Source organism: Ornithorhynchus anatinus, chromosome 4 (assembly GCF_004115215.2).
Source record: "Ornithorhynchus anatinus isolate Pmale09 chromosome 4, mOrnAna1.pri.v4, whole genome shotgun sequence".
In the NCBI taxonomy this organism is placed as follows: Eukaryota; Metazoa; Chordata; class Mammalia; order Monotremata; family Ornithorhynchidae; genus Ornithorhynchus; species Ornithorhynchus anatinus.
The window spans coordinates 87586758-87612414 of record NC_041731.1 but is presented as its reverse complement, the minus strand read 5'-3'; the positions used below and the strand labels follow the sequence as shown (position 1 = coordinate 87612414).

The following is a 25657-nucleotide window of genomic DNA, read 5'->3' as shown; positions in this document are numbered from 1 at the left end:
ACTCCCTCCCTCTTCTCCACCCTCATCCCCGCCCCACAGCAGTTGTGTATATTTATGCATATTTATTATTCTATTTTATTAATGATGTGTATATATCTATAATTCTATCTATCTATTCTGATGCTATTGATGCCTCTCTGTTTTGTTTTGTTTTGTTGTCTGTCTCCCCCTTCTAGACTGTGAGCCCACTGTTGGGTAGGGATTATCTCTATCTGTTACTGAATTGTACTTTCCAAGCGCTTAGTACAGTGCTCTGCACACTGTAAGCACTCAAATACGACTGAATGAATGAATTCACTAATACATAGAGTATGTTTCTGCTTCCTCAGATTCTTATAGTAATAACTGTAGTATTTGCTAAGCACAAGGATAGATACAAGATAACCAGAATAAACACAGTACCTGTCACATGGGGCTCACAGTTTAAGTATGAGAGAGAACAGGTAAAGAATTCCCACTTTACAGATGAGGCTATTGAGGCACCTACAAATTCATCCACTCAGTCATATTTATTGAGCACTTACTGTGTGCAAATTACTGTACTTAGCACTTGAGACAGTAAAATACACCAATAAACCGATACATTCCCTGCCTACAAGAGCTTACAGTCTACATGAGGTGGAGACAGACATCAAAACAAAGAAATTACAGATATGTACATAAGTGCTATGGAGCTTTGGTGTGGGGGGAGAACAAAGGGAGCAAGTCAGGTAATGCAGAAGAGAGTGGGAGAAGAGGAAAGGAGGGGCTTAGTCTGGGAAGGCCCCTTGGAGGAGATGCACTTTCAATAAAACCTTGAGGAGGAGAGTAATCTGTCAGACTTGAGGAGGGAAGACATTCCAGACCAGAGGCAGAATGTGGGCTAGGGGCTGGCAGTGAGATAGCACAATGAGGAAGTTGGTACTAGAGGAGTGAAGTATGCAGGCTGCATTGTAGAAGGAGTGTAGCTAGATGAGATAGAAGGGGGCAATGTAGTGGAGTGCTTTAAAGCCAATGCCGAGGAGTTTTTGTTTGATGCAGAGGTGGATGGATAACTACTGGAGTTTTTTGAAGAGCAAGGTGATGTGTCCTGAACATTTTTGTAGAAAGATGATCTGGGAAGCAGAGTGAACTATGAACTGGAGTGGGGAGAGACAGGAGGCTGGGAAGTCTGCTCAAGGTAACGCAGCAGGCAATGGTGAAGCCAGTATTAGAACCCAGGTTCTTTGATTCCCAAGCCCATGCCCTTTCCCCTAGACCATACACTGTTTCCTCTCATATTAAGTCCCACTAAGATTTCAACTAGGATCACTGCATTTGAAGTTCTGAATGCTAACCATCAAACCGTAGGCCTCACCAAATAACATATCCTTTTTTTCTTTATTCCTACTTCCTGTTTGTTGCCATTTCAAGTTATCTGTGTTGTTTGGACAGTCCTAAGTTTCACAGACTTAGCTCAGGTGCTTGTAGGAAACAGAGAACTCAGTGTCCTTCATAAATATAGCTGCAACTCTCATCCTCCCACATTCCTTGGATCAGTGCTTCTTTTCATTCCAGAAGTCCAACAAACTATACCTCTTGAGTTGCTTATTTTGTCTTTGGCTGTTGCAATTTCTTTTCATTAATCAGTGTTATACCTATATGTGTGTGGTATGAACAATGGAAAGGGGTAATGAGGCCTGATGTTTACTTTGAAGCATTTGGTGGGAATGCTCATCTTGGGAAGAAATGAACTGAAACCTCCACCATTCACCCAGGAAACACCTATTATACATTCCACTGAATTTGCTTTTTTGTTTTCTGCTCCCTTAGGAGATAGTTTTTTTTTCTTTTGGTCAATTGAGTATGGCACAAGGGTAATAACAAGTCTAATAGATGCTGTGAACTTCTGTTTTTCATTGCATAATATAATTGAGTCAGAATATAGTGTCTATACTGATGGAGTCCCTGGTGCTTTAACGACTGAAATTATGATTAGAAAGATCCAGATAATACTGACTTCTATTACATTAAATCAGAACACCTTAGAGTTTTGCTTTTTTCTAGCACATCCATTCTTTTCTTTTGAATCATGCACTGCCATCTTATATAGTTTAACATTTTATTGGAGCAGAGTTCAAAGATTGCATTTTGGTGGAAACAGACTACATTATCTTATTCTAATCACCTGACTAATTTTTCCTCCCAACACCTCTCTTATGAAATTTTCATCTTAATGAGCACCCAGAGGCAAAGTTTTGCTGTCAACAGAACTTGAGATGTAATGGAAGACTGAGCAGCAGCTGTCTGAAGTTTTGAACATCTGCCTTTTACACTCTTATCAGGCACTGAAGTACTTCAGTATTCAGTTGTAGATGGTGGGATGGGATCTGAGAGGCACCCAGATGTCCAGTAATGCACAACCAGTGGTTGAACCAGTGGAATAGGCTCTGCATTTATACATAAAACTTGTAAACTATAGAAGCAGCGTGACAAAATGGAAAGATAATGGGTCTGGGAATCAGAGGGCATGAGTTTTAATCCCAGCTCTGCCACATACCTGCTGTGTGACCTAGGGCAAGTCACTTAACTTCTCTAGGCCTCAGTTCCCTTACCTGCAAAATAGGGATTCAATACTTGTTCTCCCTACTACTTAAACTGAGCCTCAGGTGGGACCTGTTTACTTTGTATTCACCTCAGTGCTTACTACAGTGCTGGACACATAGCACTTAGCTAATACTATTATTATTATTATTGCCATTGATATGGTTCGGCTTTTTGGAGCAAGGTGGTGACAGGTTCTCTGAGGTGCTGCTCGGGGCAGAGACAAGGGTGAGTGTTCGCTCCCTTGCTGTTGCCCTTGCCCATTCCGAGAGCGGGAGCCAAGGGGAACAAAGAGGTGGTGGCGAGAGGATGATGGGGTCTTCAGCAGGCCATCTGTGAGGCAGAAGTGCTGCCGTCATCTACTATTGTTTCTGGGCCCTGCCTGCCTACAGAGACACTGAGAGAGACAGAGCAATGCCCCTCAGAGATACCATCGCAGATTAGTTAGTGAGCTCATTGTGAGCAGGGGTTATCACTCTTTATTGGTGTAGCTTACTTTCCCAAGTGCTTTGAACAGTGGTCTGCACCCAGTAAGTGCCATGCCAAAAGCAGCATGGCCTAATGGTTAGAGCATAAGCCATGGGAGCCAAGATCATGGGTTCCAGTCCCGGCTCTGCCACTTGTTTGCTGTGTGACCCTGGGTGAGTCATTTTACTTCTCTGGGCCTCAGTTCTCTCATCTGGAAAATAGGGATTGAGATTGTAAGCCACATGTGGGACAGGGACTGTGTCCAACCCGATTTGCTTGGAACTACCCCAGCACTTAGTACAGTGCTTCGCACATAGGAAGCGCTTAACATATGCCATCATTATTATTATTATGGTCCAAAGTCACCCAATGCTATTCTTTATGCAGGATTTGCTTTACTTGCTTTTAATTTCTTCACTTATGCCATGTCCATTATGTACAGCTGGATTCTGAATAAATGATGTTCATAGGTAACTTTGTAAAAGATCAGGTTTCCAAGGAGTGATGGCATCTTTTTGTATTGCCCACCAAATATGAAGAAATGAGCAGTGTTTTTGTTGGACACATGAAGAAAGGTGTTAGACCTTCATACCCAAATTACTTTGCATAGCAGACAGTTCAGAAGAAACTGGGCAGGGAGAATGGAACTCCTGGCAAGATATGTAGTATCTCATTCTCAAAAGCCTAGGAAGTCAGCCCAAAGCATTCTGAAAAGTGATCCTGTGATCCTGACAATTTTCCCAGTGACTCTCACTTCCATACTACGGATTTTTTGTTTGTTTTTGAAATGGTATTCATTAAGCACTTACTATTTGCTAGGCACTGAAAAAAGCATTGGGATAAATGCAAGCTAATCAGGTTGGAATGGTCATTACCCTACATGGGGCTCACAGTCGTAACCTCAATTTTACAGAAGAGGTAACTGAAACACAAAGGAGTTAAGTGAGTTGCCCAAGGTCACAAAGCAGACAACTGGCAGAGCCAAAATTAGAATGAAGGTCATGTCCGACATATCTGATAGATGATCACTGCCCACATTCCAAACTTTATTAAAAGCACTTTATCTTCCAAAATGCCTTCCCTGACTAAGCCCTCATTTCCTCTTCTCCTACTCCCTTTTTCTGGCCTTGATCCAGTTCTCTGCTTCCCATCTTGGCTCCACCCTATTCCCAATAGCTTAACTAGACTTCTGGTTACCTTTAATGAAGCTTATGAAGCAATTTAGATTCATTCATTCAATTGTATTTATTGAGTGCTTATTGTGTATAGAGCACTGCATGAAGCACTTCAGGGAGTACAATACAATACACAGACACATTTAGATCACTCTGATCCCAAATTCTTCTTAATGAACTATTTTCTGAAGGTATATTATTTTAATTTATTTACCCTCAATTATTCAACTATAGTCACCTTAAAATTGCAACATATGTAAACTATTACTAAGATACCGTTAACTCATTCATTTTTTTTAGATGCCCGAATATTTTGGAAAGCTAATATACCCTGCATTTTGCTAATACCATGAAAAAGAAGTGAAGAGTAATGTTAGTATTAAACAGGAAATAGAATTTGTAGGAATTAAATAACATTTAGGCCCCAGGTTTTCAAAAGAGTGATCTCAGATGAGCTTAGATGGTAGATATATAAATAGGGGAATGTCTGATAAGCTACTTGTCAAATATACACATAAAGATAGTTGGGGAAAATTTTGCTTAAAATAAATAATGGCATTTGTTAAGCGCTTACTATGTGTGAAGCACTGTTCTAAGTGCTGGTGGGGGGATAAAGGTGATCAGGTTGTCCACATGGAGCTTAGTCTTAATCCCCATTTTACAGATGAGGTAACTGAGGCTCAGAGAAGTTAAGTGACTTGCCCAAAGTCACACAGCTGATAAGTGGTGGAGCTGGGATTAGAACCCATGACCTCTGACTCCCAAGCCCGTGCTCTTTCCACTGAGCCATACTGCTTCTCCAATAATAATGATGGTATTTGTTAAGCACTTATTATGTGCCAAACAGTGTTTTAAGTGCTGGAGGAGATACAAAGTGATTCATTCATTCATTCATTCATTCAATAGTATTTATTGAATGCTTACTATGTGCAGAGCACTGTACTAAGCGCTTGGAATGAACAAGTCGGCAACAGATAGAGACAGTCCCTGCTGTTTGACGGGCTTACAGTCTAATCGGGGGAGACAGACAGACAAGAACAATGGCAATAAATAGAGTCAAGGGGAAGAACATCTCGTAAAAACAATGGCAACTAAATCAGGTTGTCCCAAGTGGGGCTCACTATCTCAATCCCCATTTTACAGATGGGGGAACTGAGGCACAGAGAAGTTCAGTGGCTTGCTCAAGATCACACAGCAGACAAACAGCAATGGTGTGATTAGAGCCCATGAACCCTGACTCTCAAGTCAGTGGTCCTGCCACTAGTCCACGCTGCTTCTTCCAGTAGGCTATGCTGCTTCTTAAATCACAATACATTGTCATCATTGAATTGACACACGTTATCTTTAAGAGCAGAATTTGGGAACAAAGATCATCACCAGATGTGGAAAATTAATTATATTCATTTACTGAACTTATTTACTGAACTCACACGTGTGTGTGTGTGTGTGTGTAGATATATATCCATACATAAACACATATATCTATATTAAATAGACAACATGCATTCAAGTTGTGCAAGCATTCATAAAAGTAAGCAAGGCTTCTAAAGACAGGCTTTAGTTTTATTATTTACATCAACAAATCATTAATGGAACCCTTTACTACACCTCTTACCTGTCTGGCAAGAAGGTAAATTGTTGGGGAAGTGGGCTTTTTGGCTCCGTGCTTTTTTGGCTCTCTAGGTTCCCTTTCTTAGAAAGGAATGGAGACTTGTACAGGAAGGATTTTGAAGCTGAAGCTGGAAGAAAAATATCCTCAGTGATAAGTGAAATGTTTTACTTTGGGTAGCGAAAACCATCCTCTGGAGAGAGTCGTTATTGTAAAACAGACAAAAGTCTCTTTTGCAATAATCCTAGATCCAGGGTCACAGAGTGGGTAGCTCCCTGAGGACTGGTTAGAGAAGCAGCGTGGCTCAGTGGAAAGAGCATGGGCTTTGGAGTCAGGGCTCATGAGTTCGAATCCCAGCTCTGCCACTTGTCGGCTGTGTGACTGTGGGCAAGTCACTTCACTTCTCTGCGCCTCAGTTCCCTCATCTGTCAAATGGGGATGAAGACTGTGAGCCCCACGTGGGACAACCTGATTCCCCTATGTCTACCCCAGCGCTTAGAACAGTGCTCGGCACATAGTAAGCGCTTAACAAATACCAACATTATTATTATTAACTCTCTAAACAGAAATATGTGTCCTTGTCACGTGCATTAGGGGAAAGAGCAGGGCAGGATTAACAAAAGGCTCATGGGGCTGAGGCCTGGGGGCCCCCAAATTCATTCATTCAATCATGTTTATTGAGCAATTACTGTGTGCAAAGCACTGTGCTAAGTGCTTGGAAAGTACAATACAGCAATGGAGACAATCCCTGTCCACAACGGGTTGTGCAATCTGCCACCAATCCTGCCACTGGGCCTTCCAAATGAGCAGTTAGATAGACTATACTTTCCCTCCCATCACTCTCCTCCCTGTGGTAGAGTTCCCTCCCCTGCATCTTGCCTCCTGCCTGATGCAGCTTGCAGGAGATGCATGAAGTGGGAGGTATAGCTCTAAAGCTCATGGAGAACCATAGCCTGAAAAACCTGGCTCAGAAGGCTCTGAATCAGGTTTACTAAGTCAGAAAGGGGTGAGAGCCGAAATGTAACAGAACTCGTCATCTTCTTACCCAAACCCTATCTGCCCCCGACCTTCCCATCACTGGAGACAATACCATCATTATTCCTGTCGCACAACTTTGGCATTAGACTTGACTACTACTCTCTCACTCAACTTACAGGTTCAATCTTTCTCCAAAACCTGCTGATTCTTCCTTTAAAGCATCTATAGAATCCTCCCTTTCTAACCAAACTACTACCATGCTAATCCAAGCACTCATCAGAACCTGCCTAACTTCTGTATCAGCCTCCTCACTGACCTCCCTGCCTCCTGCCTCTCCCCACTCCAGTCCACTCTCCTCCCCTAATCATTACTCTGAAAAATTGTTCAGTCTGTATCTCCCCACTCTTCAAAAGCCTCCGGTGGTTACCAATCCACCTCCACATCTCACAGAAACTCCTTACCATTGGCTTTAAGGCATTCATTCAGCAAATCCCTTCCTACCTAACCTCCCTGATCTACTACAACCCAACCCACATACCTCACTCCTCTGACACCAACCTATTCTCTGTATCTTAATCCCGCAATCAACCCTTTGCCCAGTCACTCCCTCTCTGGTCTAGAACTCCTTCCACTTGAGACACCATCACTCTCTCCACCTCAAAGACCTCCTAAAATTCACATCTGCTCCTAGAGACTCTCTCTCTCTATATATATATATATGATATTAAGCACCTACTAAGTGTCAGGCAGTGTACTAAGCACAGGGGTAGATACAAGGTAATCAGGTTGGACACAGTCCATGTACCACATGGGGCTCACAGACTTAATCCCCATTTTACAGATCAGGTAACTGAGGTACAGAGAAGTTAAGTGACTTGCCCAAGGTCACACAGCAGATAAGTGGTGGTCATTCATTCATTCAATTGTATTTATTGAGCATTTACTGTGTGCAAAGCACTCTACTAAGCACTTGTGAAAGTACAATATAAGAAAAGACACATTTATTGCCCACAATGAGTTCAAAGTCAAGAGGGGGAGATAGACATTAGTATGGTAATTTATTTATTACATAAAGTAAATATGAAATAAAATATTAAATTGCAAATATTCATATGTGCTGTGGGGATGGGAGGGAGGATGAATGAAGGGAGCAAGTCAGGGCAATGCAGAAGGGAGTGGGAGAAGAGGAGAGGAGGGTTTACTTAGGGAAGGCTTCTTGGAGGATATGTGCCTTTAATAAGACTTTGAAGTAGGGAAGAGTAATTATCTATCAGATATGAGGAGGAAGAGTGTTCCAGGCCAGAGGTAGGATGTGGATGAGAGGTTGGTGTCAAGATAGATGAGCTGAAAGTACAGTAGAAGGTTAGTATTAGAGGAACAAAGTGTGAGGGGCTGGGTTGTACTAGGAGAGTAATGAGGTAAAGTAGAAGGGAGCAAGGTGATTTAGTGTTTTAAAGCCAATGATGAGGAGCTTTTGTTTGAGTTTTGTCAAATGCTTAGTTCAGTGATTTGCACACAGTAAGTGCTCAATAAATATGATTAATAATAATAATAATAATAATGCAGAGGAGGATGAGTAACCACAGGAATTTCTTGAGTGGGAAAACATGGTCTGAAAGTTTTTGAAAGAAAATGATCCGGACAGCAGAATGGAGTAATAATAATAATAATGTTGGTATTTAAGTGCTTACTATGTGCAAAGCACTGTTCCAAGCGCTGGGGTAGATACAGGGTAATCAATTGTCCCACGTGAGGCTCACAGTCTTAATCCCCATTTTACAGATGAGATCACTGAGGCCCAGAGAATTTAAGTGACTTGCCCACAGTCACACAGCTGACAAGTAGCAGAGCCAGATTTTGAACCCATGACCTCTGACTCCTTAGCCCGGGCTCTTTCCACTGAGCCACACTGCTTCTCATGAGTATGGACTGGAGTGGGAGAGACAGGAGGCAAGGAGGTCAGCAAGGATACAATAATCATGGCAGGATTGGATATGTTCTTGCATTAATGTGGTAGTAGTTTAGATGGAGAGGAAGGTGCAGGTTTTAACATGTTGCGAAGGTAGAACTGACAGGATTTAGTGATGGCTTGAATATGTGGGTTGAAGGAGAGAAAGCGGTCAAAGATAGCACCAAGGTTATGGGCTTGTAATACAGGAAGGATGGTGGTACGGTCTAGAGCGATGATGTGTTTTTGAAGATTTTTGACATTGGGTTCACACTCTGTGTGTGTGACTCAGGAGAAAGATCCTATGGGAGGTGATTCAGGAGCTGTTCCCCCAAACTCTCTAAATGGTTAACTTGGGCACCCTGGAGGAAGTGGCTTGAAGATTGATAGTTTGTGGGAAGTTTACCATGGGCTACCAGGAATCTTGGTTAAGCTAAGTCAGATATCAAAGGAGCTAAGGAAAATCGGGATGTACCTCAGGTTTCTCAGGGTACAAGTTGTCAGCTGTCCTGCCCCTAGAGGGTCTCTAAGCTGGCAGTTACAGAATAAACTAGTTAATACAGACAGTCCTGGGATAAGGATTATATAGAAGACTTTTCTATCTTTGTCTGGTGTTTGCTGTTAGCTGTGCCTGTGGGAAACCTTTTATGACATCCCCCTTAGGCCTTTCAACACTAACAGTGAACTGAACTTGGCCTTGAACTTGGCATTTTTTAGCTAGTTAGGACAATTTTTAAATGAAATTTTCATTTGAAATGAGATTCTGATTTGAAAACATCTGTGAATTGTGAACCCAATATCAAAAATCTTCAAAAACACCTCATATTTGTAGGACCACAAAACTATCCCTGACAGAAATGGTCTGTGCAACAAAATGCAAAATACTAACTTACTACTTTATGGCCTGAGCATAGACATAACAGGCAGGGTTGGAGGTTAAAGGACAAACCCACTGGCCTCCAATCCTTTGAATTTGGAGGCTCCACGGTGGATTTCTAGGACTTCTTTCTCAGCCATCCACCCCACTGAAATCAGAGAGAAGTTTGAATGAGGACAGACTCTGAATTTGAGACCCCACTGGTTTTATGAGATTCATGGACCTTGGTGAATAGTTATCATTTCTGTCTGAATTTTTAGGTCTCAGTAGTCTGTTAAAACAGAATGGATCTTTTAAAAGTGGCAGAGCTTTGCTAGAATAGCCACCATTGGCCTAAATGTTATGGGCACCCAGACATTGAACGCCTCTTCAAGAACAATTATTTCACTAGCTCTCCCAGAAATGAGCTGATGAATTGCTCATGCACCCTGTAGTTTGGTAACTTTAAATGATTCTTAACTGAGTGACAATCTTAATTCCTCCGCTAGTCTCTGGAAAGAAAGGATCTAGCTAGCTCCATTGCGCATTCAGCACAACAAGCTCTAAGACCACAGTAATGATGCAAATAAGTATTATGTCCATTGGACACTCCAATATCCTCTACACAACATATTGGTACCTCTAGGCAGCACAGAAGTAAATTTCTTTATTTAAGCCTCCACAGTTTTGTTTTATTTCCTGAACTAATTTTAACATTGGTCTAGGACACTCATCACAACTGATTCCTTTTGTGGATTTATTACTTTTTTGCCTTCTCAGCACCTTTTGTTTTACTGAGGCTACATATTCCCCTGGCATGGATTGCCATCAGTTTAATTTTAATCTTCCAGGAAGAACCTATTTTTTGAGAATCTACTCGTGGCTCTCTTCTTGCTGGAAATTGTTGCTTAATTAAACAAATACAGGTGAAAAAAAGGAGAATAAATGGAACTTTGAATTCCCAAGCAGAACATAATCCCTACATAGGCCGAAATTTTGTTACAGATGAGTGTTCGTTACCATAATCTTTCAAGTGACTGGAGCCTTTTTTGCATAATTCATGGTTGTAGCTCTCCAAACAAGAACAACTCTCAATATTCTCTCGTTACTTCCATTGCTTTAACTCTGAATGATGTGAATTTCCTGTGCTTCCAAAATCTAAGACAGATTGCTTTATCAAAGTGCCTATTTGGTTTTTAATTAATTAATTATGGTATTTATTCAGTGCTTATTATGTGCTGAGCACTGTTCTAGGACTTTGGATGTATTTAGTACAGTGCCTGGCATGTAGCAATTGCTTAACAAATGCCATAAAGATAAATGGAAGCTAAGGTAACCAATCAGTATGGGAATGAGAAATCATAGCTGGACAAGCTTAGTATCAAACAATCTGTGATAGCATAATTTTAAAGAAAGAAATAAAAATTTACTGAACAAAACACTCCAAGGATTTTAGAGGTATTAATAGGAATGACATACAAATTCAGGGAATCATCCTTCTGGTATATTTGGAATTGGTAAAACTTCCATTAGATTCTTGTGTCTGCTTGTGGTAGTTTTTGGCTCCAAGACCTTAAAGAAGATTTGGTAAACCTGTAGAAGATCAGAGAAGTGGAATAAAAATGGTGACAGGGTTGGAAAATAGGCCCTATGAGAGAAGGGCAAACTCATTAAGGATGTTTAGCTTGGAGGAAAAGTGGGGATGGGTTCAGGGAACTGTAAGGGGAACATCCTGACTTGTTTTACTAGTCCACTGAAACACCAAAAAGAGAAAACAGGTCTGTCAAACTCATTCTTGTGCAGTTTATATATTTGTATGAGGGACAGACTTTAATGAAGTTCAATTCAATTCTCCATTAGCAATCTTACACATTTTTATTAAATAGGTAATTAATGAAAATAAATGAAATTGGTGAATAGAGCTAGCTCTAAGCTCCCTGTAGGCTGTAATCAATCAATCAGTCTTTGGTATTTAATTAGAGCTTCCTATGTACAGAACACTATGAAAGTGCTTAGGAGAGTACAGTACAAAAGGGTTGGCAGACACGTTCCCTGACCACAGGAGCTTAGAGTTCAGAGGGGGAGATGTTGAAATGAATTGCTGATACATACATAAGTGTTGTGGGCTTGAGGGTGGAGTGAATATCATATTCTTAAAGGGTAGAAATCCCAATTCAGTGGCAATGCAGAAGGGAGAAAAAGTAGGGGAAAAGAGGGCTTAGTTGAAGACCTTTTGGAGGAAATGTTATTTTAATGAGGGTTTGTAGGTGGGTAGAGTAATGGTTTGTCATAAAGGGAAGGGGAGGGAGTTTCAGGTCAGAGGGAGGAGGTAGGTAAGGGTTAATGATAGGATAAATGATATCGATTACATGAGTAGGTTGGCATTAACGGAATGAAGTGTGTGGGCTGGGTTGTAGTGGGAAGTCAGTGAGGTAAGATAGGAAAGGGAGAGCTGATTGAATGATTTAAAGGGGATGGTAAGGGGTTTCTGTTTGCAGTGGTGGATGGGCAATCACTGATGGTTCTAGAAGAATGGGAGACATGGACAGATTGGGTTTTTAGAAATTGACCCAGGCAGCAGAGTGAACTAACGACTGAAGTAGGAAGAGACAGAATGCATGGAGATCAGCTTCTTGTAGACTGTAAGCTATTTGTGGGCAAGTATCATTTCTATCAACTCTGTTGTATTGTACTCTCCCAAGTGCTTAGTTTCCTGCACACAGTAAGTGGTCAATAAATACCACTGACTGAGTGATCTTACAGATATAACATTAATAGTGTGAGCTTCCATGGGTTAGGGTCAGTGGTCCAAGAATACAGAAGAGAAGAAAGTAAGAGAGAGACAAACCCAGGTAAGACAGACACAGACAGCTAGAAATATAGTGGAACACGATGAGAGAAGTAGAGTGACACGTAGACAAGACAGAGAAGTACAGAACAGTTTTAGGCAGCAAGATCACAGGTTGATTGATTGACTTCTACACCCTATTAGCTCTAGAGAGTCGATGGTTCTGTCATCATCATTTTCATTAATGGTATTTATTGAGTGCTTACTAGGTGTCAAGCACTGTACTAAGTGCTCAGGAGAGGTTTCTATTGAGTACACAGTAGAGCTTTCAAATTGCCCCTTCTTCCTTTCTGGGGTGAGCTCTGTTCTGAGAGTTCCTCATTGCAGTTCTCTCAGCCTGCTCCAGAGAGAGGATAACTCTGAAAGCAGACTGTTTGTTGAAGTGTCTCCAAATTTCCTTGTCACTGCTGCTCTCTCCTGTATAAAGGACTGTCACTTGGCACCTGCAGTTTCCTAGGAAACAAATCAGTTCCAAGTATGGGAGATAACAACTGGCTGAAAAATCAAATTAGTGGAATTGGAGCAAGTCATGACAGATCCTTCCCATCTCCCAGTTCCTCCATCCCAAACAAGAGAATTTATTAGTTACCTTGACTGTGTGACAGAGAAATGAAGCAGGATCAGCACAAGGACAGCTCTCTCTCTCTGATGTTATTAAAATAGGAACTGTCTCATGTTCTCTGGGATGGGTTTAGTTTGCTTTGCCTTCAGATAGTCAACAAGGTTATCAAAATATACTAAATTTGAGGAGTTCTAATGAACAGGAATGCAAAAATCTCAGAAAGTAAGCACAGAAAAAAATCTATCCACCATTCAATTGTTTAGAATCCATGGATTTTCTCCTTCTGTGGGTAACTCCCCAAGGAGTGTGGCTGTCTCGGCATCTAAGCATCCTGTGACAGGAAAGACAGTTTCCATTTCATATGTTGCTCAGAAGTTGCTTCAGCGTTTCCTCCGACAGATGAATGTTTCTTACCAAGGTAAAAATGAACAAAGAAAAATGCACTGTGCATGCATTTTTTTGTGGCTCCAACTGAGTTCCCTCAAGGTACATTTCTGAATAAGATTTTACAAGTGCCCTAGTAGTGCAGCCGTAACAAATGCACAAAATAAAAGTCAGTATTTCTTTTTTTTAAGTTCTGTTCTGCTACATTGGAGATGAATTTAATTTATGCTTCCATATTGAAGAATTACTATGTCTACCCTTTAATTCAAAGTCAAGTTTGTATAGAAGAGCACCTTTTTGGTAGAAACTTCAAATTTTCCATAATCTGGGAATCAGCTAACACTGAGACCAATGCAATTATATTCTAAAAGTTTTGATGATTAATACATACACAGTTTAATACTCATTTCCTGTTTATAGAAGAATCTCTGAATTCCAAAGTTGCACAACAAAAAATATAGTTGCGGAAGAGATTATTCAGATTTACGATTCAGATTGATTCCAGCATGAGGGAAGGAAAACTGTATGAGGTATAGTTAAACAGGTCTTCAGGAATTTTGGATACCCAAAGTGGAAATGCATAGTTGAGAAATTAGACTCCATCTATAGCAGCAGGGCTTGTTGAATTGAACACAGTCCTGGGAGATGGAAGTCTTTGGTTCTCAGGCCATCTCCAACATTTTCCCATTGTGTGACTCTGGGCAAGTCATGTAACTACTCTGCTACCAGTATCATTTTTCTGATAAAACATTCTGTCCCTGTCTCCCCACTTCTCAAACTCCTCCAATGCCCATCCATTTTCATATCGAACAGAAACTCCTTATCATTAGCTTTAAGTCACTCGATCAGCTCTCTCCCTCCTCCCTAAATGCACTGATATGGTACTACAACTCAGCCTGCACACTTTGCTCCTCTAATGCCAACATACTCCCTGTACCTTGATCTCCTCTATCTCACTGCAGAGCCATTGCCCACACCCTGCCACTGGCCTGGAATTCTCCCATCATATCTGATAGAGTTTTCCCATCTTCAAAACCCTCCTAACTTAACATCTACTCCCAAAAGGCCTTTTCTGACTAAGCCCTCATTTCCCCTTCCCACCCTTTTTATGGTATTTAAGTGCTTACTATGTGCCAGGCACTGTACTAAATGCTAATATAGAAACAAGTTAATCAAGTTGGTCACAGTCCCTGTCCTGCATGGGGCTCACAGTCATAATCCCCACTTTACAGATGAGGTAACTGAGGCACAAGAGAAGTTAAGTGATTTGTCCAAGGTCCCACAGCATACAAGTGGCAGAGCCAAGATTAGAACCCAGGTCCTTCTGCCTCCCAGGCCCTGCTCTCTTCACTAAGCCATGCTGCTTCTCCCTTCTGTGTCTCCTATGAACTCATATTTGTACCTCTTAGCACTTGATAGTCAACCCACCCTGAGCCCCACAGTATTTATATAAGCTTGCACTTTGCCATTTCCTCTATACGTAATTCATTTTAATGTCTGTTTCCATCTAGTCTGTGAACTCTTTGTGGGAAGGTGTTATGTTTACCAACTCTACTGTACTGTATTTTTCCAAGCACTTAGTACAGTGCTCTGCAAACAGTGGGTGCTCAATAAACACCAGTCAATCACATTTATTGAGAACCTACTGTGTACAGAGGGCTGTACTAAGCTCTTGGGAGAGTACAATATAACAATACACCGACACATTCTCTGCCCATAGAGAGCTTACAGTTTATCAATTGATTGATCCTTGACAAAGTAGATAACTGATTGGCTATTCATCACTAGAGGTGCCTATGTAATTTGTGTGTGGAACTCATACATTCGAAGAGTCTCACAGAAGGAGGAACATTTTTCTCACCTCCAAGTATATGTAACCAGCCCTTGAAAGAAAGAGGAGTTGAAGATAACACCTCGGTTGCAGTTTTAAGGAATGGGAAAGATGATACTCTGGGCAAGAGTGATGGAAAAGTTAGGAGGAGAAGAGGATCTAGATATGAAGATGAGGAGTTCAGTTTTGGTCATATTGAGCTTGAGGATCTGGCTATGTATCTATGTATCTATCTAGAAAAGTCCCGGAGGCAAGAGGATGCACATACTAGCAAGCTGAATTAATTAATTCAGTCATATTTATTGAGTGCTTACTGTGTGCAAAGCACTATACTATGCACTTGGAAGAGTCTCAGGCTCCTTGATGCTTTAACATCAGGCAATCATGAGAAAGTGGCAACATATTTATAGGGGAACAGTTTGGGTGCATGAATGAAGACCACTGAGGAAGCTCCTACCCCTCCCACAAATAGCTGAGGGTTCTAATAATAATAATAACAATGGTGGTATTTGTTAAGTGCTTACTTTGTGCAAAGCACTGTTCTAAGCGCTGGGGGGATACAAGGTGATCAGGTTGTCCCACGATGGGATCACAGTTTTAATCCCCATTTTGCAGATGAGGGAACTGAGGCACAGATAAGTTAAGTGACTTGCCCAAAGTCACACAGCTGGCAAGTGGCGGAGCCTGGATTTGAACCCATGATCTCTGACTCCCAAGCCCGGGCTTTTTCCACTTCTAGAACCCTGGGCTACCTTCGAATGTCCCATCTTAAAAGTGGCCTTTGTGGGTGACTAAGAACACTGAATGAAGGGGCTACTGGACTTACCAGCTATGCAATGGTCTCACAGCTATAGAAATGACCATATTTTCCTTGTCATTCATTGCAGTATTTATGTTCTAGTGACAAGTATCTACCATGACTGAATTATGAATATTAGGTTTAGATGTTTCAGAGTGGTGAACTAGGATGCAACACCAAATTAATTTTCATTTCTAATTTGATTTAAACTTAGATCTTCATGGGTAAAAAGCCAGTAGGGTAAATGTTAGTACCCCAACACCCATTTGTAAAGTTTTCAAAGCCTGAGTTCACCTTATTTGAATAATCCACCGACTCCATACTAGGCTGCTGCTTTGTCAGTGTTCAGTGTCAGTCACTAACCAGATTTATTTGCTATCCACATATTTCTGCTTTATCTGGCTCTTGGTTGTAGAATTCAATTCCTGTTTGTATTGGCACTTCAGAAAAAAGCTGCTCACTTCATCCAGGATAAATTGCAAATAGATTCCTCTGACATTTTATTAATATTTCATTGTGTTGATTTTTAAAGCGACTTTGCACGACTGCCCTGCAGTGTTTGACAAAAGGATGCTTTCTAATGCAAATTAGATTTGATTGAAATTTCTGTGGAAAACAGGCCCATTTGGCACTGATCTCAAAGTCACACGTCTGAGTCAATTCAGAGCCCCATTCCTTCTTTTGTTCCTTCTTTCTTTGTTTGAAAGTTCAAAGGTGTAAATATTTTTATATATTCAAAATATTTTTATGTTATTTGTTAAATGCTTACTATGTACCAGGCACTGTATTAGGCACTGGGGTAGACACAAGCTAATCAGTTTGGACACAGACGATGCTCCACATGGGCTCACAGTCCTAAGCCCCATTTTGCAGAAGAGACAACTAAGGTACAAAGAAGTTAAGTGACTTGCCCAACTCACAGCAGACAAATGCCAGAGCCGGGACCTAGACCCTCCTGACTCCCAGGTCTATGCTGTATCCATTAGGCCATGCTGCTTCTTATATATTCTTATACTCTACTCTTTCCAGATCCCTAATCTATTTTATTGTTTCACATTGTAGACTGTAAGGTCCCTGTGGGAGGGATCATGACTACCAACTCCGTTGTATCCTCCCAAGTGATTATTCAGTGCTCTGCACATAGTGAGAGCTTAATAAATACCACTGATTGATTTTAATCTTCCATGACTTCATTTTGCTATAAATTAGTACAGGTACCTCCTTCAGTTGTTAAAAAAGAGCACATGATTATTGTCCACCAGTAGCTCAATCTTGTCTGTATATATAGTAGGCAGTTTCCAGTATAGTATAGTGCCTGGCATAGAGTAAGCTCTTAATAAATAGCATTAATAAAAATATGTAGACCACCAATTCCATTTCACTAATCCAACTCACTGGTTTTTTTTTTTGGTAGCCCAATGAACTTTATCATAAGAAGGAAATAAAAAATCATGTAATTTATGGAATACATCTTAAAGGGCACATCTAGCTTCTGAAAGGTTTTATCAGTGTCACTTTGAGCCAATTAAAATAGTAGGAAAGGGGTCACTAACAGTGAGATCCTGGAGTGCAGTCAGTCGACCAATATTCAGACACTGCTTATCAATCACTGGAATTTATTGAGCACTACTGTGTGCAGAGCACTATAATTAGCTCTTGGGAGAGTACTGTACATTAGAGTGGGAAGACTTGATCCCTGCCATCAAGGGAGTGTGACCTAGTAGATAGAGTATAGTCCTGGGAGTAGAAGAACTTGGATTTAATCTCTGCTCCACCACTTGTTTGCTTAGTGCCCTTAGGCAAGTCACTTTACTTCTCTGTGTCTCAGGTGTCTCATCTGTAAAATGGGGATTGAGACTGTGAGCCCCATGTGAGACAGGGACTGTGTCCAACTCGATTTGCTTGTACCCACCCCAGAGCTTAGTGGAGTGTCTGGAACATAGTAAGCACTTTACAAATACCACACTTTATTATTTTTATTAATAATAAGAAGTTTACAACCTAGTGGGATAATCATAGCACAGTTCCTCTAGGATGAACGTGAAAGGAGAATGGATGAGAATAGAGTACCCAGGCAGATCCCGTATGATGTAACGCTCTGGGCATGTCACGCCCCTCTTCAAAAACCTCCAGTGGCTGCCCATCAACCTTAGCACTAAACAAAAACTCCTCATTCTTGGCTTCAAAGCTCTCCATCACCTTGCCCCCTCCTACCTCACTCCCTTCTCTCTTTCTACTGCCCACCCCATATACTCCGCTCCTCTGCCACTCACCTCCTCACGGTCCCCCGTTCACTCCTGTCCCGCTGTCGACGCCTGGCCCATGTCCTACTGCTGTCCTGGAACGCCCTCCCTCCTCACATCTGCCAAACTAGCTCTCTTCCCCACTTCAAACCCCTACTGAAAGCTCACCTCCTCCAGGAGGCCTTCCCAGACTGAGTGCCCCCCTTTCCCTTTGCTTTCCCTCCTTTCCCTTCCCCCTTGCCCTCTGCTCTTCCCCCTTCCCCTCCCCTCAGCACTGTACTTATTTGTATATATTATTTATTACCCTATTTATTTTGTTAATGAGGTATATATCTCCTTGATTCTATTCATCTTGATGATGTTGTCTTGTTTTGTTCTGTTTTGCTTTGCTGTCTCCTCCATTTAGACTATGAGCCTGTCACTGGGCAGGGATTCTCTCTCTCTGTTGACCAATTATACATTCCAAGTGTTTAGTACAGTGCCCTGCAGATAGTAAATGTTCAATAAATACTACTGAATGAATGAATGAACTCAACTGGGTCATATGCAAAAAGAAAGGATGGGGGAAACATTTTAAAAGCAGGGAAACACAATCTTAAGCAATGTGGTATAGTAGCAGGAAATAATAGCAGCAGGTAGACCTGTCTGGAATCAGGAGAAGGGTTGCTTTGTCTTTGAGCATATGTTTCAGAAAAACTGGGAGCCCAAGAGACAGATTGGAACATGACTGGAGCTGTAGGAGACAAATGCTTCAATACGGCACAGGACAGTGTCTGTATGCACACAGTGTGAATTATCTCACTTGTTTGGAGATCTTCTTAGTGAGATTCCTTTATTGGAATTTTGCCATCAGTAGTGTTATCTCTGAAAATGCAGGACCACTAGGCATTTAGATCACTGAAACAGGAGACAGTGCTATGGAAAGAAATGGGTGTGATGATGATACAGTGATGATGACATTCATTCATTCAATCATATTTATTGAGCACTTACTGTGTGCAGAGCACTGTTCTAAACACTGGGGTAGAACAGGGTAATCAGATTGACCCACGTGGGGCTCACATTTTTTTGTGATTTCCCATTGCTATGGGAGGGAGAGTCAAGCAGAAGTTTACCCATTCCATTCCTAGCTTGGGCAGTGGCTAATTAGTGGAAGGCAATCTGCTCAGTGTCAAAACTCACCTATGCTGGGCAGCAGTGGCATGGGAGAGAGTCGAGGGTGGATATTGAAGTTTACTGCATGGAAGAGGTCAGTGGCAAACCACTTCTGTATTTTTATCAAGAAAACTCTTTAAATTCACTACCAGAACAATTGCAGATGGAAGTAGGGTGTTCTGGGAGAGATGTGAACATGGCGTCAGACTTAACAACATAAGACCACATGCCAAACACTGTTCTAAGAGCTGGGGGTAGATACAAGGTAACCAGGTTGGACATAGTCCCTGCCCACGTGGGGCTCACACTCTTAATCCCCATTTAACAGATGAGGTAACTGAAGCACAGAGAAGTGAAGTGATTTTCCCAAGGTCACACAGCATTAAGTTTAAGTTCTTTTCCATGTCCTAGGAAGAGTTTCCAGGATTATCTTCTGCATTCTCTGCTTCTTGGCCACTTGACTGATGATCCCAGGCCCTGACTTGCCAGAACAATGAATTTACGGTCAACTGCTGGAGGGATGAAACATGGAGATCACAGACATCACTTGCAATACTGTGCAACTGTGTGCCCCCATCTGACACAATCACACAACCCACCCACTTCCCATACAGTATTGGGGAAGAAATTATGTGCCAGAACAGAAGCTATCAGGCCTTATGACCACATTCTTTTGTAGGTATTATCCTCTTCACGTGACTCTTCTTTCCACTCTAAATGGATTGTTGTAGTTGAAATAATGAGAAACAAAATGAAATTGCAAAGATAAAAGCCCCAAATGAATCAATAAAATAGTCTAAACCAATCTCACCAACTGTACCTCTGTCACTCATCCTATATGTTTGGGGGACCGGTGAGACTTGAAACATTTTTATATCTCTGGTTAGTTTAGACAAAAGTTAAAATTTTAGATCAAAAGCACATTGCTTATTAACTGCCCCTTTGGATGAAGCAGCTTGTAGAATCATTGATGCTGGCATAATGAACCTCATTTATTATTGAACAACTTGATAAGAGTCCAAGTTGATGTTGGATAACAAAAATAGCTGGGATATTTTGGTTGATTTTCTGAATCCCTCACTGATCAGTGTAACTCCCAGTCCCCAAAGCAAAGAGGCCTGCAAAGAGATAGTGAGTGAGGCTGGGGAGGGTGCTTATAAACTTTTCTGTGTTGATATTTTTAGAAGACCAGAGAACAGAGTCTCCTCCTTGCTCCTTCACTTCGCTTCTAATGCACACTCAAACAGGTTTTCTCGTCTTGAAGAAGCACATTCCACAAGGAAACTCCTGAGCTCCCTCCCACTGAACTAGGGATTACCTGGGGAAATTTATGGTCTTATTCTTTGATGTACTCAGTGACAGCGAAATACTCCAGAGAACATTGACTCCTAAGATCCTGGTCCAAGGCCTCAGTTCCTGATTTGTATAACTCCTGCCAGTTCAGTGTGCATTTAGGGGCTGGAGCCGGACTCCACCTCTGTGTTATGGCGGTTGTTGAAGGTTCAAGGATTTAACTGAATCACAGGTGCCTGCTGGAACTCTACAGTTAGGGGCGGATTGTGCTAAGAGATGACTATATGCTCACTATTTCCCCAGGGTGTAGAGCTCCCATTTGACTGGCCAATGAGTTGGCAATATCAGCTTGGTGTCATCAGGTTTACACCTTTGTAGGGAACTCCGGTGCAAAAGGTCTGCATCCATTTCTCACAGATTAGGCAACTCTTGTGGAAGATTTGAGAAAATACACATACCTCTTTTGAGTTTTCATAGTAGATCACTCTAAAACATCAACCCAAATCACAGCCCTAATAATTATGCCAATCTTTTCATTTTCCTTTCTTTGTTCTCAATGGTCTTGCTTGTCAAAATGATCCTAAACTACAGGAGTCGTGAACATGCATTCTGGGCTCAACACAGGAACCCTGAAATATGCCTTAAATCGATTCTTAGATAAAAGTAATAAAATGAGTAGCCTCTTCATATCCATCCTACTCCCTTCAGATCAAGATTATTTTGTTCATTGCTTTTAGGTATTTTCAATTGTATATTCAATTATTTGTTCTGATTTTCATGTTGTCCTATTTGTTGAATTCTCTCTCAGAACTTTGTCCTTCCTACTTCTTTCACAAGTTGCAAAATGTTTTGTATGTTTATCTGTTTCCCTCATTAGATTGTAAGCTTCTTGAGGGTAGGGAGCATGTCTTTGGTTCCTGTTAAGCCTTTCCAAGTACAGTGCATGCACTTAGTAGGTGTCCATAAATGTTACTAATATTACTTTTATCACTATGAAACTTGTCAATGGTAAATTTGCTTTGGATGAATAGTCTCTGATTGAAATAAGAGAAGAGTAAATGACTCAGGTATTTCTCAGTACCTTGAAAATGTTACCAATAGTGTATATTGGATTGGCTTCAGAAATGGGAAATAATAGGCTCCAAATTTTATAAAGTGTTAATAATTCTGAAGAAAATAATGGCCCAGGAGACTATCTTTGAGTCCAACAGTAGGGCCTAGAATTCTCATTGGGGTTAAGTGGAAATATGCAAGTCTAATAGGGAAGACTGGTTTACATGGAAATAGGCAAGTTGAATTTTACTATGGAAGTTGATATCAAAAATAACAGGGTTTATCTCATATGCATCATAAAATTTAAAGTGCATTAAAAATAGAATCATCTTTGACAACAAAAAAGCAATGAAAATTTTACTGTGATAGTTACTTCCCTTCCCTGCTATTATGTACAGTTATCAAGAAGCAGACTAGAAACAGGGATTGGCAGATTAGAATCACAAAATCAGAGGACTGTGTTTAAGTGTAGTAAATGGATTTGCTATTGCCATCTCAGTTTTTTGTCTCATCTGCCATCATGGTAAGAACATCTAATTTTGGTTTGCCACTTGTCTGCTGTGTGACCTTGGAAAGTCACTCAATTTCTCTGGGCCTCAGCTACCTGATCTGTAAATTGGGGATTAAGATGGTGAGCTCCCTGTGGGACCCAGACTGTGACCAACCTGATTATCTTGCATCTAGACTAGAACTTTAATAGTGTCTGGAACATAGTAAACACATAAGAAATACCAAAGGAAAAAAAATTAGTGATGACAACTTCACAATCAAAGCACACAAAAAACACACAATATCTATGGTTAGTGTTCAGTGGTATTTATTGGGAACCTAATGGGCTCAAAATACCCTACTAAGCACTAGATAGGAGACAGCAGAAGGAAAAGATATGTTCCCAGCCCTCGAAGAGTTTGCAATCTAACAGAAGTTTATGATGCACAGAAAACCCATGGGACTTATAAGTAGAGTTCTACTAACTTGGCTTGCAAATGCTTGTTGCCTTAGAGAAGCAGTGTGGCTCAGAGGAAAGAGCCCGGGCTTGGGAGTCAGAGGTCATGAGTTCTAATTCTGGTTCTGCCACTTGTCAGCTGTGACTTTGGGCAAGTCACCTAACTTCTCTGTGCCTCAGTTACCTCATCTGTAAAATGAGGATTATGACTGTGAGCCCCTTGTGGGACAACCTGATCCCCTTGTACCCCCGCCACCCCCATGCTTAGAACTGTGCTTTGCTCATAGTAAGCGCTTAACAAATACCATTATTATTATTATTATATGATATTTCCCCAGTTCTTCTATGATTCTAAAAATGGTTTTATTTCAGTCAAGGACCACTGGTTAGTGCCACTCCAAAGATCAGTTTAAAAGTTTTTCACACTTAGTCCTGAACCCTAAGATTTGGATTGAGTGTTTTGTCACTTGTAACCCAGGTTACATAAGATGGAGGACTTTAACCTTCAACTGCAGTAAAGATTTACACCAATGAAAGTAAGGTTTTTTTGGAGTGAATTAGTATATCAAGTTCTAAGTTAGCAAGTAGTCCTTACTCCTACTTTTCAAAATTACCCCTACACTTGTCATAATTTCCTATATGGATTTGGTGTCCATAAATGATACTCTGTCAACTATGATTCCCCAAGGGAAATCCTAAATCTAGGAATAGTACAATGGAGTTTATGGGCATGTGAGACCATAAACTCCATTGTACTATTCCTATATTTAGGATTACCCTTGGTTTTAGGTTTAAAACTAAAGTCCCAGATAAAGGTATATATATCAATTTTCCTGGTGCCCTTTGAAAATGAAAGAGCACAATTCTTAACATGCCCGGCTTCTCTCCTCCCCACTCTCTCCATATGCACCCAAGACAAACCTCCTCTACAGTTAGTTGGTAAATTAATTCACCCAAGCTGTTTCCTGGATATTAATGAGTAAATACTTTTCTGTTTTTCTGTCCTTCAAATCATTTTGATCTCCTCACTTGGCTCAATTTCAGGTAACGTTTTTCATCTCACTTTTCTTAATCCATCATACACAGAGTGGCAAATATCAAAATCTTCTTGGATATAACTGATGTGCCCAGTGGTTCATCCTCCTGAGCTCTCTTCATTATCTTTAAAAACATTTTACCATATTTATCTGAGGAAATTTACCTTTGAAGAAGCCATGCTGGCTAGTTTTTATTACCTCATATTTCTTCAGATGTTTTGCGATTTCATCCTCTATTAATTTCTCTAATGTCTTGCCTGCCATGAGCCACAGTTGGAAATTTATAGGCTCCACTATAGAGCATTTCTTGAAGAATGAAGTTTTATTTACTTCCTGTTAGTCCTTCCAAAGGGATAAAAAAACACACCTTTATTAATAGGCCCATAATCTTTTTATCCATCTCTTTTCAAGATCCACAGATATTACCTGATGGTTTGGGAGCTGGTTATATCTTAATGATTTTAACCCAGACATGATTTGACCTGAATTTTTTTTTTTTTTTACTGACTTCGCTAGAAAATTTAGTTTATTCCTTCTGGTCTTTTTGATGGACACTGGAGAAAATAATTCACTTACTATTTCAGTTAAAATCTGATCCTAAACTGTGATATTCCTTTCTCCATCCTCTATCAGAATCTTTGCTGCTGTAGAGAATTGTATTGGGTGCAATAACTTCTAGTTCCTCGAACATTATATTGTCTTATAGTTCAGATTGCCTAACCAAGCCTCGATTGAAAGGAAATAATTTTGTATTGTCCCAACACATTTAATTAAGCACCCAGCATAGGCCTCATGTGGTACTGCTCTTGGAGAAGAGAATGATCCAAAATCCTGTCTTTCCTTAATTGCAGTCATTTCCTGCAGCTCTGGTTAGTGCTTGGGGAACAGGTCTGTTGCTCCACTCTTTGTTCCACCACGCCCCAGAGATTGGCTCAGACCAGTTGATTCTTACAGATGGTTCCATGACCCCACAGCCACTCCATGTTTCCCCCTGAAGTGCAGCCAAAGCCATTTTCTATGAACTTTAAAATAGGCTGGGGGTAAGCCCCTCACACCTTGAAGCAAAAACAAGGATATTTGGGCTGCTGACAGCATAGATGGAGGGGCTCTTGGGCACCGTGTTTGAAACACCCCTATATTACTGCTGTGTCTCTTCTTTTATCCCTAAGAGTTTGGGGAATATAGTATATTGTTGGCTGCTTGAGGCCTGGACCATTTTTAGTTTTATTATATTTTCCCAAGTGCTGATTCACTGGGCTCTCAGTTCATTCATTCAATCACATTTATTGAGCACACTGTGTGCAGAGCACTGTACTAAGCACTTGGGAGAGTAATATACAACAATAAACACACACATTCCCTGCCCACAATGAGCTTATAGTCTAGAGGGGGGAGACAGAAGTTAATATAAATAGATATTTATTGGAGGGGGGAAGAGTAAAGGGAGCAAGTCAGGGCAATGCAGCAGGGAGGGGAAGACTAGAAAAGGGTAAGCTTAGTCAGAGAAGGCCTCCTGGAGGTGTTCCTTTAATAAGGCCTTGAAACAGGGAAGAGTATTTGTCTACCAGATTTTAGGAGGGAGGGTGTTCTAGGTTGGAGGCAGAGTGTGGTGAAGACTTGGCAGCAAGAGAGGTGAGATGGTCACAGTAAGAAAATTAGCTTTCGAGGAGACGTGTGCAGGCTGGATTGTAGTAGTAGAGTAGCGAGGTAAGGTGGGGTGGGGGCGAAAGGTGATTGAGTGCTTTAAAGCCAGTGGTGGGGAGTTTGAGGAAGTGGATGGGCAACCAGTGGAGTTTTTGAGGAATGAGGTGACATGTCCTGAATGTTTATGAAGGAAAATGATTCAGGCATCAGAGTGAAATATGGACTGGAATGGGGAAAGGTGGGAGGATTGGAGGTTAACAAGGAGG

General features: G+C 41.0%; 1 long non-coding RNA gene across 1 annotated transcript in view; it reads left to right on the top strand.

Moving 5' to 3' along the window:
* Window positions 1-20188, top strand: part of LOC114811050 — a 43253-nt gene extending 23065 nt beyond the window's left edge. Inside the window, exon 3 of the long non-coding RNA XR_005659902.1 lies at window positions 19830-20188. This is a non-coding gene — a long non-coding RNA (uncharacterized LOC114811050). The remainder of the gene's footprint in view (window positions 1-19829) is intronic.
* Window positions 20189-25657: the final 5469 nt, after the last annotated feature.